This window comes from Pseudorasbora parva, chromosome 15 (genome assembly GCF_024679245.1).
Source record: "Pseudorasbora parva isolate DD20220531a chromosome 15, ASM2467924v1, whole genome shotgun sequence".
In the NCBI taxonomy this organism is placed as follows: domain Eukaryota; kingdom Metazoa; phylum Chordata; class Actinopteri; order Cypriniformes; family Gobionidae; genus Pseudorasbora; species Pseudorasbora parva.
In genome coordinates, this window is record NC_090186.1 from 34281207 (window position 1) to 34302001 (window position 20795).

General features: G+C 37.2%; 1 protein-coding gene across 3 annotated transcripts in view; it reads left to right on the forward strand.

Moving 5' to 3' along the window:
* The first annotated feature begins 309 nt into the window (after nucleotides 1–309).
* The window catches only part of ncoa1 (nuclear receptor coactivator 1), a 75110-nt gene continuing 54624 nt past the window's right edge, over nucleotides 310–20795 (forward strand). For 2 of the 3 annotated variants that reach the window (XM_067417848.1, XM_067417850.1), the window contains exons 1-3: nucleotides 310–472; nucleotides 13429–13600; nucleotides 15432–15604. The gene's annotated coding sequence lies outside the window, so the exon portion shown is untranslated. Of the gene's footprint in view, nucleotides 473–13428; nucleotides 13601–15431; nucleotides 15605–20394; nucleotides 20542–20795 lie in introns of those variants that run through there. The other variant, XM_067417849.1, reaches the window with a different exon arrangement.

A 20795-nucleotide genomic window follows, 5' to 3' on the forward strand; every position in this document is an offset into this window, starting at 1 on the left:
ATGAAAATGGCGGTGGGGAGAGATCAACGCGAGAATTAAACATACAAATGACCATTTGACTTGGATGACAGCAGCACTGCAGGTCCGCGAGGGAATAAAGAAGTAGCTTATCCTTGGTCAAGTGCATTTACAACAACAAACACCCAGAATTCAACGCGGAGAAACTGCGTCCTGGATTTAAAATAGCTCCTGAATTTAGCCCGCTAACCTCGTTAGCTTAGCTAGCCTTCAACTGGAAGGTTTAACGGACACCACATTAACGGAATTATTCTGTCAGAATACGATAAACTCCGCTTTTCTCGACTTACCTCTCAAACGCAAGCTCGGTTGTGGGCGCTGGGCGTGTAGAATGATTTGCATTTGACTGAATGCATAACTAATCGCTCCATCTGGCAGAATTAGCCAGCAAACATCATCCTCCAGCCTTCTTAAAGTTCAACGAGCATCTGTAAGAGGAGAACGAACCGAGCAGGTAACTGGAATGCATTCACGTTGTGTATTTGTTGATGTTGAGAGGAGAGATCATGTGGCAGGGATGAACCAGCCAGAGGTTACTTGCTCTGAACAACCGTATTCAGAAACAAATTGCTCAGAGATCTGGTTTGGTTTAGACAGGTGGTTTGGTGTGGTGGATTAGACAGGTGGAAGCGATGTGGCGTTTACAGATTGCTTTTTGTCAGAAATGCATATGATAAATACTGCCTTTCATACATGGAAATATGAATCCCCATAGTGAGATCGAAGGATTTGAGGTGCATCCCTTTGGTTGTGTTGGTCATTTAAGAGCAAGCTAATGTCATGTCAAGGGACTCGCACCTCAGGTCTGCAGGTTTGAAACGGAAGCGTTTTGATTTAGTTGAGACTGCAGTTAGATCTTTTTTAAATAATTTGACGAGTTTAATAAGAGTAGTACGATTTTCTAACAATATTCAGACTCTTATTATATTAATTTACTATTAATAATATGAATAGTTGTTGTCAATAATAACAATAATGATAATAATGTTTCTAATTGATATCGTCATTATTATTGACAATATTATTATTATTATTATTTTTATTATTATTTTTATTATTATCATTTATAATATCATTGCTGTTATTGTCTGATCAGGTGTTAGAATATTATTTTATCTTGTCATTTTATTCTTTGTGCTTTAGGGCTTTTTCAGGTGCATTGCTTTTTGCGCAGTTTATGGAGACACTTTCTTTAAATAATTTGATTAATATAAGATTTTCTAGCAACATTTAGATTTTGTTATTATTAGTATTGTCAAACTAATTATGTCAAAACTAAAATTATTAGTATTAATCACATCCAAAATAAAGGTTTGTGTTTACATAATAAATGTGTACTGTGAAAAAATTGTATGAGTTATTTATTAAATAAGTATATTTATATATAATATAAATATGTATACTATACGTGCAAACATTTCTTAAATATACATGCATGTGAGTGTATTTAGATATAAATAATAATTGTACACAGAGCACACACGTATTTATTATGTAAACACAAACTTTCATTTTGGATGCGATTAATCATTTGGCAGCCCAAGTTGTTGTTGTTATTAATAGTTTTTGTTGTCAGTAATTGTGATGACAAAATAATAATTTTGCCTTAATTGTTGCTATTAATTCACTAGCCAATTTGACCAATTCTTGCTGTTATTATATTATTTTTTTATTCTGACAGTATTCTACTTGCTGTAGTGAAATGCGTTGTTGATTTAGATGCAATATAGGGATAGACAGTTAGTTAGTTCTTTGAAATATTTGAGTTTAATGAAAGTAATATGATTTTATTAAAATATTCAACTTTGTAATAATAATTGTAACAATAAAAAAAAATAGTTATGGCATAGAATATTATTATCATTATTATTACTTAGAATAAAATAATAAATATACTAATTTGATGTCATCATTGTACCTTCCTTAATTGATCAGGTGCATCAAATATGCTTTTATTCTACCATAAATCATATCCCCTGCTCTAAGTGCTTCTTTTTTGCCACTGGGAAATTTTTTAATACTTTTCGAAGGCCCCAAAATATGTAAAGCTTGTGGTCAGAATTCACAGCTCACTGTCATCCCTCTACATTCCAGCACATATTCATATAAGCATGTCCCTTACATGAACCTGTCAGGGGAGGGACAGAAGATGTGAACTTGCTTGTTTTCAAATTGCATTCTGTTTATGCTTTAGTGTGACTAAATAGGGGTTTGGAGCTGCTTTATAGCTTTATTTCAAGTCAGTCGTCTCGTCTCAGTCTACAGTGGAGGATTTCAAAGGATATGAACTCAGATAAAGTAAGGGTATTTGATTTTAAGGAGTCATGTAAATGGTCGTAAGCAGTTTAGTGCATTGCTCTGGTTTTCAGTTTTTCACTTGGGGTGTGTTCACACTTGTAGTTTGGTTTGCTTGGTTAGTTTGGTCCAGACCATAAAAAGATTGCCATAGTCCACTTAGCATTCACTTCACATTGGCATTTTAACACTGAACTTAAAGGCACAGGGATATGTTCACAACCTGATTGGTCGGCTTTTACAACATATTTTTCTCAGCAGAACTTACCGAACATTCAAAACAATGCTGGGCTGGGCCAAGTGCAATCGCTATATGCACATAGCCTACATATGATTGTAATTTGACGAGTTGAGTACTCGTGAAGGGCTTATAAAATGTGTAAAGAATTCAAAACTGCTGCAGGAATCCCTCTGTCACACACACGATGAAGATCTGCTGCGAGGAGTGCGGTCAGGGCTCCAGACTAACACGGCACCGGTGCCACTAATTTCTACAGATGGTGGCGCCAGCACCTGATTTGGTGGCGCTGGAGGAAAATGTATCAAGTTAATTAAATCATAAATTGAATCATCGAATCGATATGCAAATAATATGAACTTTTAGTAATAAAAGTAATGCACAAAAATCTAATATTTATAGGGAAAATATAAATATTCTACTCTTATTAAATATACTGTTATTCTTCTGTAGTATCATACTGAACTAAAATTAGCACTTTTTACTTGTTTACTGTGTAATTCAGTCATAAAAATGTTTTTTTTTTATTTATTTATTTTTTTCATGACACGTTGTGACTTCCTATTTTTTCCCCATATGTTAAAAGTGCTTGTTTGCCATAAAGTGGCCTACACCTTTACACTTTTAGTTTTACAAATCATCACATTAATTGTCCCAATCATAGACTGTAAATTTTTTTTGGGGATGTAGTGTCCATGACGTTACCCATAGAATTATGAAGAGCAGTTCTGAAGTGTAAAGTAGAGACGAGCTGGTCGTTGCCATCTTGGCAGCGCGTCACCCTGCGTCACGGATAACAGAAAATGGGCAAAGAGGCTGGGCGAAGCTGAGGTGACGTGATGACTAACAGACAGCAGACAAACGGCTATTCACCTGTCACTCAAAGTGCCCATGCCCTTAATTTGCAGAACTTTAAAGCAGCACTTGGTAACTTTTGCTGCGGGGCGGGCAAAATAACTTCATAAAAGCTGCCCCGCGGGTTGGTGCAGCACTAACAGTTACTCTGAACACTGCAGGAGGAGTTCACATGCAGGTGTTCTTCTGGCGTCGCGTGTGAAATGTCTTCTTCCCAGGTACAGTCAAGCGGCATATGTTTCAGCATGTCATATGAATATAATTTCATGGGTTTTATTTTTTTCAAACGACAAATAATCGCGATGCTCACGTTTACAAGCCAGCGTCATTATAGTAGTCTATTGGTGACCGTTTTACAGAATCTATATGATACTTCAGTTCAATGTTTGAGTGGTAGGTAATCACCATAACAAGCAGGACAGCATCGGTCGGGCACGCCTCCTTCAGCTCACGCCGACGAGCAAACGCTGGTCACATGTTGATCCTCGTCCTGCCTTTAATCCCATCACTTTTTCGTTTGCTCTTATTGCTTTCCTCCAACAAAACCTTTTCTTTCTTATGTGTCTGTGCTGCTTCGGACATGACTATATTATCCAACGAACAAAGTTGGGCTCGCACGTCCGAATTTAAGGAAGCGTGTGTGTTGGTGGAAGTGACGTACATGCCATAAAGCAGTCGAATTTTGTAGTTCTTTTTGTTCTCGGGTTACTACCCGAAACCCAAAGTTTAAAAGTACGATTAAAAATGATACAGACCCCATCAGGTTATGGCAGACGTGTCATTCAACCTATTGTAAGGCGATGTATCATCGCAAGAGTCTTGAAAATATATTATGAAGGTTGAAAAGTTACATGGTTCTGCTTTAAGGCTTTATATAATGTAAATGAATGAGTTATAAATAAATAAAAATCATCCGTATAGACCAAAACCACAATTTGTACCAGGTTGTAAACATGTTTTTTTCTGCTGTAAAGTTGGGAATTTTAACATGGGGCTCAATGAAATTCTGCTCCCTTCTAGAGCCTGTCCCTAGTGGCCAGTCGATGAATTGGAGTTTAAGTCACTTCTGTATTGGCTTCAACAGAAACTGTGGGAGGTTGCCGCTCGGTAGTCACGGTGTCGCGAGATCCGTCCGTAAATGAGCTTGCGTTGTCTATTATAGCTCCGAGCTGATAAATTATAGTTCCGTTCTTCTTTCAGTACACTTATGATAGGCATGGTGCAGCGATCAATGGCATTTGCGCAAAGAAAGCGACACCGTAAACAACAATGGAGGACTTACAGCAGTTCTTGTTCTTACTTCATGGCATACGGCTTTTGTCACAAGAAGAAGGCATGCTTTTACACAGCTGAAAATGCACACGCAAGTGACAGTTCTTTGTCAACCAATCAACATTATGCAATAAGTCTAGCTCCACCCTTTAGTACCAGACTACTGTGGTACCCTAACAAAAAGATGCCAAAAAAGTGATACGGTTCGGAATCCGGGTACCATTCACAACTTCTGACAACGGAAACGGCAAAAATTGCGAACAGTACTGAACCATACCGCTCTGTAGAAACGAGCTGTAATATAATGTGACTACTGATGATAAGTTGCTGTGTTGTCTTATAAACCTACATAATGTTTTTGTTTATTTTCTCAACTCAGTGAGTAAATACTTAGTAGTCAAATCCATGTTACAGCACGACCAAAAGACGACGATATCACGCACCGGGCTCTTGCAGTTACCTTCCCTGCGTGTTGGTGGGAGCGTCTCTCTGCCGCAGCGTGGAGAGGGGCGCTCAGCTGTGCCTCCCCAGATGTCAGAGAGCTGACCTACATCTCTCTCGAAAAAAAGCTTGTGCAGCAGCCTGTGAGAATGTGTGGGGGTAGGGAGAGCGCGCCAGAGTGAACTAGCAAATGAACGAGTAAGGGACAGAAAAGCAAGCGTGCTCAAGCCAGCTATCAGACGCCCACAATGTGAAACGGCGAGAAAAGATGGGGGACCCAGTGATCAGTGTCCCACGTCTTGTTATCATGCCCGGACTTAACAGCAAGTCTGGGTTGTTTTACAAAGTGGACGGTAATTGCACGAGACAGACAAACTCTGCTTCCCCTTTGCATGTGAGTTTGGTCGAGGGGCAACAGTTTGTGCGAGTGCAGCATCTGCTAACTGCTTCCCTTGCCCTAGGAGTTGTATTTACAGATAGCAGAGGTGGGAGGGACAGTCTCGCCCTTAAAGTTCAGAAGTACAGGATGTTGTAACAAGCTCAGTGTGAGTGAAACATCAGTTTCTCCACAGAGAACCTGTACATAGGAAATTTCTCAGCTGTTACTTTTTTTTTTTTTTTTTTTTGAATTGAAATTTTCTCCCAATTCATTGAATTACATTTTTATTTTAGTTAAAGTCACAATATGTGATCTTTGGATTAAAAACTAGAACAGTGTTATTTTGCTGACTTGTGTACTTACATTATCCTAGATGTTTCCAAGAATGTTTAAATCCAGGGAAATAAGACATTTTAACCAGGACACGAACCGTGTCCATGCGTCACCTACCAATGACATCATACCCGCTTTACATTCGATTTACCGGTTTATTTTGTAGAAACCATGGAAACACCAAAGACACTTCAATATATTATGCGTTTTATTAGACAGGTTCACACTTGTAGCGGATATTATTTATTTAGATACATTCGTAGATAGAAAACGAATCATTGTTATATACAGGTCCTTCTAAAAAAATTAGCATATGCGATAAACGTTCATTATTTTTCATAATGTAATGATAAAAATTAAACTTAAATATATATTTAGATTCATTGCACACCAACTGAAATATTTCAGGTCTTTTATTGTTTTAATACTGATGATTTTGGCATATAGCTCATGAAAACCCAAAATTCCTATCTAAAAAAATTAGCATATCATGAAAAGGTTCTCTAAATGAGCTGTTAACCTAATCATCTGAATCAACTAATGAACTCTAAACACCTGCAAGAGTTTCCCGAGGCTTTTAAAAACTCCCAGCCTGGTTCATTACTCAAAACCGCAATCATGGGTAAGACTGCCGACCCGACCCTGTCCAGAAGGCCATCATTGACACCCTCAAGCGAGAGGGTAAGACACAGAAAGAAATTTCTGAACGAATAGGCTGTTCCCAGAGTGCTGTATCAAGGCACCTCAGTGGGAAGTCTGTGGGAAGGTAAAAGTGTGGCAAAAAACGCTGCACAACGAGAAGAGGTGACCGGACCCTGAGGAAGATTGTGGAGAAGGACCGATTGCAGACCTTGAGGGACCTGCGGAAGCAGTGGACTGAGTCTGGAGTAGAAACATCCAGAGCCACCGTGCACAGGCGTGTGCAGGAAATGGGCTACAGGTGCCGCATTCCCCAGGTCAAGCCACTTTTGGGCTATAGAGAAGCAGCACTGGACTGTTGCTCAGTGGTCCAAAGTACTTTTTTCGGATGAGACCAAATTTTGCATGTCATTCGGAAATCAAGGTGCCAGAGTCTGGAGGAAGACTGGGGAGAAGGAAATGCCAAAATGCCTGAAGTCCAGTGTCAAGTACCCACAGTCAGTGATGGTCTGGAGTGCCATGTCAGCTGCTGGTGTTGGTCCACTGTGTTTTATCAAGGGCAGGGTCAATGCAGCTTGCTATCAGGAGACTTTGGAGCACTTCATGCTTCCATCTGCTGAAAAGCTTTATGGAGATGAAGATTTAGTTTTTCAGCACGACCTGGCACCTGCTCACAGTGCCAAAACCACTGGTAACTGGTTTACTGACCATGGTATTACTGTGCTCAATTGGCCTGCTAACTCTCCTGACCTGAACCCCATAGAGAATCTGTGGGATATTGTGAAGAGAAAGTTGAGAGACGCAAGACCCAACACTCTGGATGAGCTTAAGGCCGCTATCGAAGCATCCTGGGCCTCCATAACACCTCAGCAGTGCCACAGGCTGATCGCCTCCATGCCACGCCACATTGAAGCAGTCATTTCTGCAAAAGGATTCCCGACCAAGTATTGAGTGCATAACTGAACATAATTATTTGAAGGTAGACTTTTTTTGTAATAAAAACACTTTTCTTTTATTGGTCGGATGAAATATGCTAATTTTTTTAGATAGGAATTTTGGGTTTTCATGAGCTGTATGCCAAAATCATCAGTATTAAAACAATAAAAGACCTGAAATATTTCAGTTGGTGTGCAATGAATCTAAAATATATTCAAGTTTAATTTGTATCATTACATTATGGAAAATAATGAACTTTTATCACATATGCAAATTATTTGAGAAGGACCTGTAGCTCAACGCAGCTGGTCTTATCGTTTAAATCTTGTTTCATGATTTGCCGTGAGTACTTTTCATGCCTTATATCGATCTAGCTCAGCGTTTCCCAACCGGGGTGGCGCGGTGCCCTTGCACCACGGTTCATCTCACATCTGATAGCGCATCTTTAATATGGGTTGGAACTTGAAAATAATGCTTTTATGTATGATTCTTTTAATCGATACACGTGCTAGCTTCTCAGTGATACATTACAACAGCGATGACGACGTTTACAACAAAACGACCCGAGAGCAATCTGTACTGTTACACCTCTAGTGTAACGTATGTGAGGGGGTGCCACAAAATGTTGACAATTTTTAAAGGGTGCCTTGACAGAAAAAAGGTTGGGAAACACTGATCTAGCTTACTGAAGTGTGCAACAAGTGTCTTATAGTAGCAGTATAACAACTCAACACACTCAAATATATCTAATATGATAAAACAGTGCTGTATTACCCAACATTGGCTTGACCGGAAGGAGTGGAGTCGGTCGTCTTCGGTGTAATAAAAGCTTTGCGAAATCAAGGCGTCATCAAGCTACACCTTTGTTTTAAATAAGCAACCTCTAGCGGTGGAAAATTACATTACTGTGGCTTTAAATTTGACATGATATACAGGGTTACTGTTGTTTTAATTATTATACAAATCATAATTTACATTATAATGTTCTTATAAAATAATTCTAAGGCAAATGCCATTAATATATTAACTATATGAGCAAACCTTTTTTGTTAGCTTTTAAATTATAACTTTCATCTTGCTTTCATCTATAGAATCAAGGATGTTCTATCTGTCATAGACTTGTTGTTATTCATAACATTATGCTCAATTAGTACAAAGATAGGTTTCACTAATGCATATTGCAGACAAAACAGCTTCTAATTCTGTACTTTTTTTCTTGTTTTTCCAATAGAAATATCTAAACATTCTTAAACCAAGATATACTTTTACATTATTTCAGTCTCAAAATTCCATAACAACAGACATTAATTAAACAAACTTTTGTTCCTTAATTTTGAGTTTATTGAAATTAAAAATTTGAGTTGATACAATGAAGAAAATGTGTTTAATAAATAGAAATCTGAACCACAAAAAAATTGATAAATCATGAAAATAGCACTATTTGGCATGTTTCACTGCGTCATCAGAAATAAAACACACAATTACCCAATATGCTTACAAAATCTTTTAATCATATTTTAATAAAGGTTGTTGAATCTCAAAAAATATTCATTGTATTAACTCAAAATTTAAAATTTCAATGAACTTCAATGAAATTTTAAGCAACCAGGTAACTTTTTTCTAAATAATTTTTTACAATGTAGGACCCTTTAAGACATTATTACTTTATTTGAATCAGTTAAAAGACACATAAAATGATGATATTCTTTAACACGGCATGTAAGGTTGGGACATTGATACAAATATTTGACTTTCCCTTATCCACTTTTGAAGCTTAAGCAGAATTCTTAATGCATCAATAAACAAAGCCTTTTTATTTAGCCTTTATTGTACTTGCACCACAATTTTAGCTTCATCTGTGCACATATGAAGTCTGCGAGCAAACATATTTGCTTATGCATGCATACACTGACACTGCACATCATCATCAGTCATTATCATTTAAATCACTTCTAATATGACTCAAGTATTTTACTTTATTCACCACATTTAATACTTGATCTTCCATGTAGAATGAAGGTCTTCCTTAGTTCAAACAACAGGACATTAAATCTTAAAATGTATAGAAACTTAGTAAGTTCTTCCTTGAAACATTGGAACTCAACAATCCTGTTTTTATTGTCACACTCTTGAAACAACACTCCTAATTCTATGGATGCAGTAGTGCTACATGATTATTAATGTAGTCAGGTTATGCTAGTTTCTATAGGGTTGAATGTGTAAACAATGACTGGAAGCCAAGCCATAAGAAAAAAGTTTGATTGGTTGAATATGTATTGAGATCGCAAAATCTAGAGGGACTGACTGCTGTGGAAACGTGTCAACATTGAGCAGCTGTTTGAGGACTCTGGAAAGTGGTTTAAAGTCAACACCTTCTTCTAAATATTTAGCATTTCACCCTTTCCATCATTTGATTAAAAAAATTCTTAGTTACCTATAGAGCATATAAGTAAGGCCAAATTTGTTTAAAAAATAAGCCAACTTTTTTCAGTAAATTTCCAACTGTAAGACTTCCTCGTAACAAGTCCTGTATTATAGAATTTTGTCTAGAAAAGACGTTCAAACTTACAGTCAGAATTTACATTTGTTGTGGTCAATGTGTATTAAAATATGCAGACATTCACTCTTATTTTTGTCTGCCTCATATGTAAAAATGTAAAACATTTCTTGATGTGTCATATTTAGTTATGGTTTACATAAATGTCATATTTTCAATTTCAAAATTTCATAAAAAAGTAAAGTAGTTTGCATCATTTGTTATTACTGTTGGTCACTGAACGTTTTTATCAGAAAACAATTGTCAAATTTTAAATGTTTAGCTACTTGCATGTCACTATGCACATATATTTCGCTGCTATATCTAAAGTGCTGTGTTGGAATTTGCACTGTAAGCCCCGCTTTCTTTGATTTGATTGGCCATCTCACTCATTCTGACTCCTCATTTTTTCATTACTATTTTTAGGTAACTTTTATATGGTTATGATAATTCAGATGTTCTTAACCTAGAATATTTAAAACCCCATCTTCTGCTGTGTCGAGACAAACTATGGTATAATATTAAAAGTTTTGTTTGAATTTTTGTGGTCTCATTTACTGACTGTATTTACATGCTTGTTCTGTATAATTTCTCCGTTCTTAACTCTTAGGCTATTAGTAAACCCTTTTCTAATTTAAGTGTTTTTGAAAGACATCTGTTATGCTCACAATGCTGAATTTATTTATTTAAAATGACAGGAAAACAGCAATATTATTAAATATTATTACAATTTAAAAGAACTGTTGCCTATTTTAATATATATTTTAAAATGTAACATTCTTGTGATGGCTGAATTTTAAGCAGTTATTAGTCAGTGCCATGTAGTCGTCCAGAAATTATTCTAATATGCTGATTTGGTGCTTAAGACGCATTTCTTATGATTATAAATGTTGAAAACATTTGTGATGCCTAATATTTTTGTGAAAAGCACAGTTTATTTGAAAAATTACTTTTTGTAACAATGACTCACTGCCACTTATAAAACAGTAATGAATCCTTGATTTATAAAAAGTATTATTTTGTTTAAAAAGTTTGAATGGTAGTGTAGCTACATGTTTGATAAATCAAATTATGTGATTTAATAGCAAATGAAGATAACATTTGTTTATCAACCTGCATTATTTGGTCTGCATTTGCTTGCAAAATTGGTGCATTTCACTCATTATCATTGCTGGTACATAATTGCCATTTGCATGTGTTAACCAATGTGGTTTAATATCAAATCCAAATCAGAATTTACAGGTGAAAGGATTGCAAGGACTTGTTTAGATTGTCTTGAGTTTCTCATGATTCTCTTCTACTAGGACAGCGTACGATTCCAGTGTTTTGAAAATAAACAAGACAATGCTGACACCTGTTTTGATATTTTCATAAAAGAAACATTAGTGAATAAGAGACAATAGCTACATTTGTTCATAGCTGAATTTGGTTTTATTTAACCATACTGTCATTTTAAAGTTGAGATTTTATTTTCCTGTCACCTGTGTACACTGGATTTAATAATAATAATAGATTTAATTTATAACGCACTTTTCATTCCAAAGATTCTCAAATTGCAAAAGATTTTGATTGAGAAAAGTGGGTATGATTAAAGAACCCTGTAAACCCTAACGCTCAAAATAATTCATTGGTTATTTAATTAAAACATTAAACATAACCAAACATGAGCTCAGTTGTGAACAGATATATGTTAAAGACATTATTCATTCAGCAAGTTTCCAGTCCAATTCTAAAAATTTGAGATTACATGATATTTTATCAAGCTAAATGTATGAATGTATGTTAATGTATGATTACGAAATAAAACCCTGCAAATTCTGCTTACTAAAATCTCTTAACTAAAAAAAAATTGGAGGCAATTTATTGCCTAATTGTTTTTGAGTGTTTTCTTTAAGTCTTAATTTCTCTAACCAGAAACTTGAACAAACATATTTATCCAGTTTTTAATGTATTACACATTTCATATAAAAAGTATCATTTCAAATTCAGCTGTTTCTCTCAGGCAACATTGTATCATCATGGAACACAAGAATTAAAACTATCATATCAAGTTATCATATCATCCTCATCCTCATCACTATCTCTCTCATTCCCGTCCTCTTCTCTCCTTGCTAGATTGTCACTATGACCTAATCTTCCTCATCACAATATGAAAGTTGTGCAGTTGTGTTTTATACCTTTTTTAAGTGCTATAGAAAATGTGCAGATAAGAATATGAGCAGCCAGCTATGTTTTTTTTGTTTTTTTTTTTGTTACTACCTCTAAAACATTTGATGATATATTAAAATGTTCTTAAAAATACTTCTTTACGTAGCAGTGAAGGTGACTGATATTTTTTGGGTGATTAACCGGATAACCGGAGAAATATAGCCATGTGACCTGTGCACATGTTGAACCAGGACACAAAATGGACCCCTGTGGGTCATGTGACCAAGTTTCTTTGCTTTCATTGATCAGTGTTTGAGTTCTTCCATGAAATAGGTTTGACCAGTAAATTAGGGTTTAATTTTATTAAAAGTAAACTAAAATAGACTGTTGCCTGGAGGCAACAAATAAAAAAAGAAGTTTTAAAGGTCTTGTGCTGCCTATATTTCTCATAAAGATCACAGTGATCAGTTTACAGTATGTCTGGTGAGTGGTAGAATTAAAAAATTAAATTTAGCATTTAACCTAATGAGGGCTTATCAATAGTTATCAAGCACCCTAAAAGCCTTTTTTCTTCCTTGTTTCAGTTTCCTCATTTACTCTCCCCATTACTTTGCAGAATTTTTATTTATTTATCATCTTAAGCAGGCTTTAACTCCAGGCATTTCTTCCTATTAAATACCAAAATAATTTTAAGCTTATTTTTGGCTTATAGCTCAACATCTAAGTTTTGTTGTACATGTTGTGTTTTAAAGTAATGAACAAAGCATTCATTATTAATAAATGTACCTTACATTTTTGGTTTTAAATCTGTTGGTAGCCTAGTTCTTTCAAATATCGACTGGTGCTTAAATTGATAGCCTACTACACTTCAAATACCTTAAGGGCCCCATGAGAATCAATAATGCTGGTAGAGAATACTGGCCTGGAACAAGAACAAAGTCAAAAGCTTTATGGTGTCCTAGTTGCTATAATCTAGAACGCATACACACACACACACACTTGTTCAATCAAACCATCAGTGATCTGTGCCCTAGGTCTCACATCTGTTGAGGTGAAGTAAAAAGTTCTTAATTATCGCAGCAGGAAATGTTCTCTTTCATCTTCTCGCTGTATACAAATCATCAGATTTGATCACAGCTCAGCGCCGATCAGCTGCTTGCCCGAAGCTGGTATGAAAATAGATAAGCTCACCCCTCATTTTATGTCCTCTTTTTTTGAGAAACTTCATGGCAAAGCTAGACTTAATAGATAATGTGTCTTAAGAGGCGTTCGCCAGGACAGTGATTTGCAAGACGTTGTTGTTTTGTAGGTCATTTTCTCTTTGTGATTCATCCACAGGTTGCAGTGAGCGCCCCTTTCCTCCTGCCTCCCCTAGTGGGATGGTTCCACATGACAGGGAGGGTATGGTTCTGTAACCCCCTCTCTGTCCTCCAGTCCCAATCCCATCAATCCAGTGGACACGAGCCATAGTGTTCCCCTCAATGAACATCCCCCTGGAGCCCTAGATCAAGTAAGTCGGCCACATTAGGTTTTACAGACACTGACTCAATGACCTAGACAAACTCTATACACTTCAATAACTTTAGTTTAAAACATCCACCACAGTCTCCTTTTTTGAAAAACAGTTGGATCTTTCTAGACCCATTTTGTGTGGCCTGTGAAGATGAAAAGTGTTTCACTCCCAATGCTGTAGACATACATTAATGATGAAAACTAGATGGACTAATCTGCCTGTTTTCAAGGGCAGAAAACGTTTGCATACTTTTTAATCTTCAAGGTCCTCCGTGAAGTCATTATCTGTATTGATGGGGATATGGTGCAATGGTATGAACACTTTACCAAGCCCTGGTGTGGCTTATAACTAGATGTAGTCTAACAGACTTAACTGTTGCTATGGCAATGCAATGCAATGAAAAAAAAAAAAAACTATTTTGCACCAATAAGCATCTTAGACTACTCTGATTTGGTGTGTGTTGAATTTTCACATTCACTAATAGCATGACATTCATGCCAGATGTTACATAACTTCCCTGTTTATTTCTGCATTTTTGTTACCTTTTCCTTTATAAGTAAATAGTAGCTAACCCAACCTAAGTAGTTTAGTTTATTAAAAAGCACAAGCACATTATGGAAGATTATAAATTAAATAGACAAAATACAAACAAGACATAAAATGAAATAATTAAAATTATCATTTTAACTTTAAAATAAATAAATACATTTAGCTAAAGCTAAAGAATTCCACTATATGTGAAATTTAACAGGATGTGGGTGACAACTGAAATGCAGGCTTGTTTTGATATTCTTTATATTTTTCATTATGATTTACATGCTCATGTCATGTTGTTCCAAACCCAAAAGACTTCTTGTTCATCTTCGAGAAACAAATGAAGAAATTTTATTGAAATTTGAAAGCTTTTTATTAATATGAATAACTGACATTACATTCTTTTTATAACTGAAATATTTAGACTTTTGACACTTAAATTACCATGTAATTACATTAAAGATGACTGTGACATGTAGGGTTAGGCAAAATCATGTATACACTAAGGACTAAGCTATCAGGCTAATCGGGGACCAGTATCCTAGTACCAGTACATAAGCTAACTAATACATTAAAGGTCCCATGGCATGGATCGTTTTATTATTTTATAATGTTTCCTGAGGTGTATTTATATTGTTAGTATGACTTTTACATAAAAAAAAACATAATTTAGAAACAAAAGGCATTTTTTCTATACTGATATTAGCCCTCTGGCTTGAATGCTCTGTTTCAAGGGGCGTGTCTGCTGTGAGACAGCAGTGAAAACACCCACTGTTGTGATTGGCTGACATCTGCATTTGAAAAGAAATTGTGCGGAGGGGGCGTGGTTTAGTCAGGCGCAAGCAGCTGCAGCGCTACCTGCCTGCCAGTCCAGGCAGAGACATGGAGAGCTGGGGAAAGATTGCTGAGAAAGTGTTATTGTACCGAGCTGGGGAAAGATTGCTGAGAAAGTGTTATTGTACCGATTTGTTGAGAGCGCTTTGAGAAAGTTACACAGTGTAGCAACAGAAACAACGTGAAGTTGATCGTTTTAGTCACTGGCTATATTCAAGCTAGGCCGAACTCATTAATGTTGAAAAACCTCATAAAATTAAATTTTCATGCCATGGGACCTTAAATGGTCATTATAAAGTAGTTCAAACAAGATTTATCATAACATGATTTTTGTAAGAATTGTAATCAGGTGCTAAAGAAAGTACCTATTAAGTAATTTCAGCCAATGGGATAGCCAGGATAAGACCTGATTTGTCGCCACACCAGTGAAATCTAACACAATACTTTGCTTCTTCCACAGGTTGCATTGGGTGTCCATTCTCTGCTGCCTCCCCCCGGTGGGATGGTTCTGCATGACAGAGAGGGTGTGGCGCCGTAGCCCCCTCTCCTTGAGACCTCTCCCACCTCATAAACCCAGTGGACCACAGCCATAGTGTTCCCCTCAATGAGCATCCCTCTGGAGCCCTAGATCAAGTAAGTCAGCAGATCATGCAGCAGCTCAAATAACCTGAACTGGCAACAGCAGAAACTGTGGGTCCAGCCGTAGCAAACCTTATAGGAGGAAATACGTACATAATCATCCAGTGTTGTGGAGTAACCAACTAGAAGTTGTGATTGGACTGGACTGCATCTATGTAGCGTCACAATAGCTCAGCTGCTTTTCAAAATAGTCTAGCGCTTCCAGTAACAAGATATTTTCTCCGACTAGTGGTGGCATGACTAAAAGTTACATCACCCTTGTTTATGTCACATTATATCACATGCAGCCTCACGTGTGCCAAGGCAAAAATCGAATTACTCTCAACATAATATTGGGTATTAATTTTAATGATTCAGCCCATTTGTTCATACATTGTTTTGTGGTGAAATAATTTGTTTGTTTGATTGTCTTCAAGCTATTGTGCGCCTTGTAGCTTGTTTCTTGTCACTCAGTAGTTTATCTACCGCTTGTTTTATTCACATTTGGATAAAGGCTTCTGTTAAACGAACAAATGTAAAGGTAGAAGCAGATTCTAAAACAGTAGTTAAAATAGTCCTCTTAATGTTGAAGTCACACAACTGTCAACTATTGTCATCTCTGCAACGGTAAGAAGTTACTTTTGTTCAAACATGCAAGGTATTCAGCTTTGAGGCATTTCAAATATGAATGAGGGACAGTTGGTGCAGGTAAAAAAATTCCTGGCCTGACTGTCCAGTTTCTTTTTTTGTGCATATGCTTGTACGAGATTTATTGTGGTACTTCGACAGACTTTAGTTGTCATGGTAATGGCAAACCTGACTGTGCCTCCACCACATCTGTCCGTGCTGTGTTTTAATTTGCAGTTTAATTTTCGCACTCAAAATAATTAACAGTATGGTTTTTGTGTTTTTATTCTTGTTACATAATCCGATTTTGCTGTGTTGTTGTTCTTGGTACTTTAGAAGGACTTTCCACACTTTTCTTGTCTTATTTCTTTTTTAATTTTCAAAGTATTAATTCAGATAAAATGTAATTCATTCTATTTTCACAAACAGGCTTATATTCTTAGTTTGTAGTAGTCCCGGTTAATAAGATTATTGCAAGTAAATCCAACCAGCGACATTAAACAAACAATTTGTCATGCCAAAGATTGGAGGAGTGGAAAAGAAATAGGAGCTTCTGTGAATTAAATTAGCTAAAAATGTAATAAATTGGTAAAGCAGAAAATTGCAGCAGTATTTACCTGCGTCTCTGTGTGCATTTAAGAAGCGGTGTGTACAACATAGGTCCACAGATGTAGGAAAAGCTGTCAGATGGTATGTTTTGTTTACATACTAGTCATCAATATTACACGAGCTATAATCAAATGCAAAAACCTACGGCTAAAATGTAATGTGCTCCATTTCCTTATGTATGGACAAATGCTCATGCTAATCACTGAGTTGCTTGGAAACCAGCGGAATTGACAGACCTCCCTCCTAATACGAGGATAATCACTGACTTGCATGACATTAGTCAAAGACCCTAATGGCTTCTCAGTTCAGTTTGGGGAAAAAAGGCAGTCGGCTAAGCTTATATGATGGTTGCATGAGCACGGCTGTGTTTTCATTCAAAGTGTTTGTGCTGATTGTACGGGGCTGACACCTGCTTTCTTAGCCGTAGTCATAGTCAGACATTTCTTTATTGCTTCCGCATACTTAAGTTGTACTCTCCCAACAATTTTCCCCATAATTATCGGGTTTTGCTTGACCTGTTTTATGTTATGGAATCTGTGATCTTTTGATATCAACATTACAGTTTGTATAATTTAATGCCGATGAGGCTCAGAACAACAAAACAATCTCTTTTCGTGGTTCAAATTCAGTATTTCATTTGTATTCAATTTAACGCTTGTTCCTTTGCAAGACTGCAGCCCGGGGTCATAGGAGGCGAAAAAAGTACTATGGAGGCTATTGGAGAATTAAGTGCTTGCTCAAGGGTGCAATTACACTGAAAAGGAAAAAAGAACTGTGGAGACTGTGAAGTGGTGTAGTGAACGGTGGTTTTCAAATAGATTATGATAAAACAAAAGCATTCAACTTTGTAAATAAAAAATGTGTGTGCATGACAGGATGTGTGCATGAATGAAGATATGAAGATGGCAAACAGGTAGATTTCATTATCTTTGTTTTTTATTATCACTATCAAAGATAATGCAGTTATAAAATAACAAACATTGATTCTTTCTCAAACTGCATAAGAATGCATTGACCCTATTTGATACTAGGCTTGTTTGCATGGGACTAGGCTTGCTGCGATAGACTGTGTAACCGATGTTCAATAAAAGAATTTAGTTCAGTTAGAGAACAAACACTTTAATTAAAAACTGAACATGTCTGCTTAATACAGCATTTACGGCCGCACTGTGATTCACAGTGCGTGTCCGATGGCGCTTTTTTCGTTCATTCCTATGGAAACTCAACTTCCATGGGAATTAATTGAAAACACTTGCTTTGCTTCACACCATTATAAATGCCTGAGCGGCCATGCACATTTTACTTCCGGTTTAGAATCAGCTAATTAAAAGCTCCCACTGGTGATACCGGTATTACCGGTGTTGTCACACATCAATTAAAGATAGTTTACCCAGAAATGAAATACAAATCTCATCTAGTATTCCCCAGCACCATTACTTCTGCCGAATATGGTCAAAATACCTGTGCGATCATAGATATATTTATTTAGATTCTTCATTTGACCGATTCGCACAGGCACTAATGAGAAATTATCAGCCCGATAAGAAAAAGTGGCCAATATATTCAATTCGTTAAACACTGGATTATATCATTCAGATGAGACATTTCAGATGCACACTGTTTAATCGCTTGAAATATGATTGGAATCACACACACACACACACACACACAAGGAAAATGCAGTTAAAGGGTTACTTCAGCGATTAGCATATGGCTTTGTATCAGTAGAAACCCTGGAGTATATTCAAATAAATGTGCTTTCCCCCCTCATATCCCCCTGAGACAAGAGATTTATGCAATTTATTTCTGGAAAAGTCTGGAATGTTTGGCCAAAGGCTAAAGACTACAGCCAGCAGAGAGAGCCATTTCCGCATGTTTTGAACCCGCACATGGGGGATGGAGATCACACTCAGAGCTGAGCTCGCAGCTACAGGCACTCATTTAAACGGAGCTATGGTGAGCAATGTAAGTCTTTTAACTTCTCAAATTAATTTCTATGAAAGTTAAGCTTGCAAAGGCATGAACTGAAACGCGCCAGACTGAACTCGCGTTGTGAATGTATGCCGCGAGTGTAGTCGCGATTACCTCAGCTCTCATCACGAGAGCTCATCAGCTCATTTATCTGACTCCTGCAGTTAGTGCTCAGTGCTGTGATACTCGTGCGGTGACTCACTCATTATATTGAATAGACACGTTCAGTTTTTAATTGTAGTGTCTTCTCCAACTCAGTCATAGTAATCAAGTTGGTGGCTTTGGGAATGGCCTCACAGGGCAGCGAAGCATTCTGGGAATTGTAGTCTTTCATCCCCATGAGACAAAAATACATTTTCTGTCTTTTCTCAGTCTAGAAGGCACCAAATTTTAAAAAATAATTCCACATTTCTACTACATTGATGACCCAGTTTAAATACAGATTCATCTTCCCAGCGCTGAAGTACCCCTTTAAGTGTGACGTATAGCGTAAGTCTGTCATATAGGATACATAGTATTATAATAAGAACATTAAAATTGTGCTTGGGCCATGGCTTTTAGGGGTGAGACTTTTGTTTTTGCAATCAGGCTGTCAAAAATTAAATCATTTGGATTTAGAGTTATCAGCCAATGTGTCTTTTTCAAATATGTCGGCTTTCAAATATATCGACTTTATCAATACGATTATCATACAAAATTGTCATAACAGTGCTACCCTATAGCTTGCTTTTAAGTAAAGATTTTACAGCAAAACCTAAGGTGGATGTTTTTAGAATAATACTAAAAGGCCTTTTACCAGATGAAAGACTTGGATTGCGTACAGGAGTTTTTCCTGCAACATTTTGATCATGTTGAGAATTTTAGATGCCTTAAATTGGTGTATCAAATATTATGGAGTAGGATTTATAAGGTTAAAGTAAACATCCTAAATCAAGGCATATAAACCATGAATGTCAAACAATATGCTCCCACCCTACAGGTCTCATATATTCCTTGTTTCCAGACAGCCTCGTGATTAACATTTAAAAAATGTAGTTTTGCATATTTTGTGTATTCCTTGAATCGTGTCAGATTTCTACGATTAACTTTGGTTATATTTGTGCTGTGGGAAGCTCACGAATCTTTAAAAAATATTGAATTAATTGGCACGTCTTCAAAGCATGAGTCACGACTGTTGCTTCAGCCTCACACTGTGTTCAGATTTTCAGGCAGTCGTATACATTTTCTCTCTACTCTGTATTGCTATGGGGAGGTAGACAGCAACAGTGACTCCACGGCTTCTCATGGAGCAAACCATTGATGGACGAAGGGGGACGGGTGCGTGCAGTCAGGCATGGGATTTGTCCGTTTTTTAAACTTACTCACTCCGCCACTGGTCTCCTCTAAGAGGGTCTCTCCCCTCTCCTGTTGAACTGTGCCTAATTATCTCACTTTTATGAGACATTTTTTCTCTTTTCGTCTGGCGTGAGTGCTGATAAGAGTGTGTAAACGATACTTTTCATCACCTCTCCCTCTGTTTATGGTGGTCTGTCCCTCTCCCTCAGTGACATACGTTGCTGCTCTGTCTGCGCGCGAAGTGATTAGTGTAGCTCTCGACGAGAAGGAGCCCTGTATCCTGGGAAATGGCGAGATACGCGGCCGTAGTTCGTGCTGACAGAGGGGTTAGCGCGACTGTCGTGGACCGTTCTCTAACCGGACAGGCTGTGTTGGCCAACTTCATAAGTGACAGCTGAGCCCTGCCTTAGGTGCGTGAGTGAGCGAGAAAAGGAGAGAGCAAAAGGGAAAATCCCTCCCACGGTTTTTTCTCCCATAAGCAGGTTGTTTACCTTTAGGCATACTGTGTGTGCGTGCGGCACATATGCGCGGGGGAGTGTGCGCGCAGAGCATGTGAGGGAACTGCAGGCCTCCCAGGGCTTTCGTAGTTTGTTTGTCTGCTCAGGGAAGTGTGAGGAGAATTTACACATTAACATGAAGAGTGAGCGACCAAAGTGAGCACAGA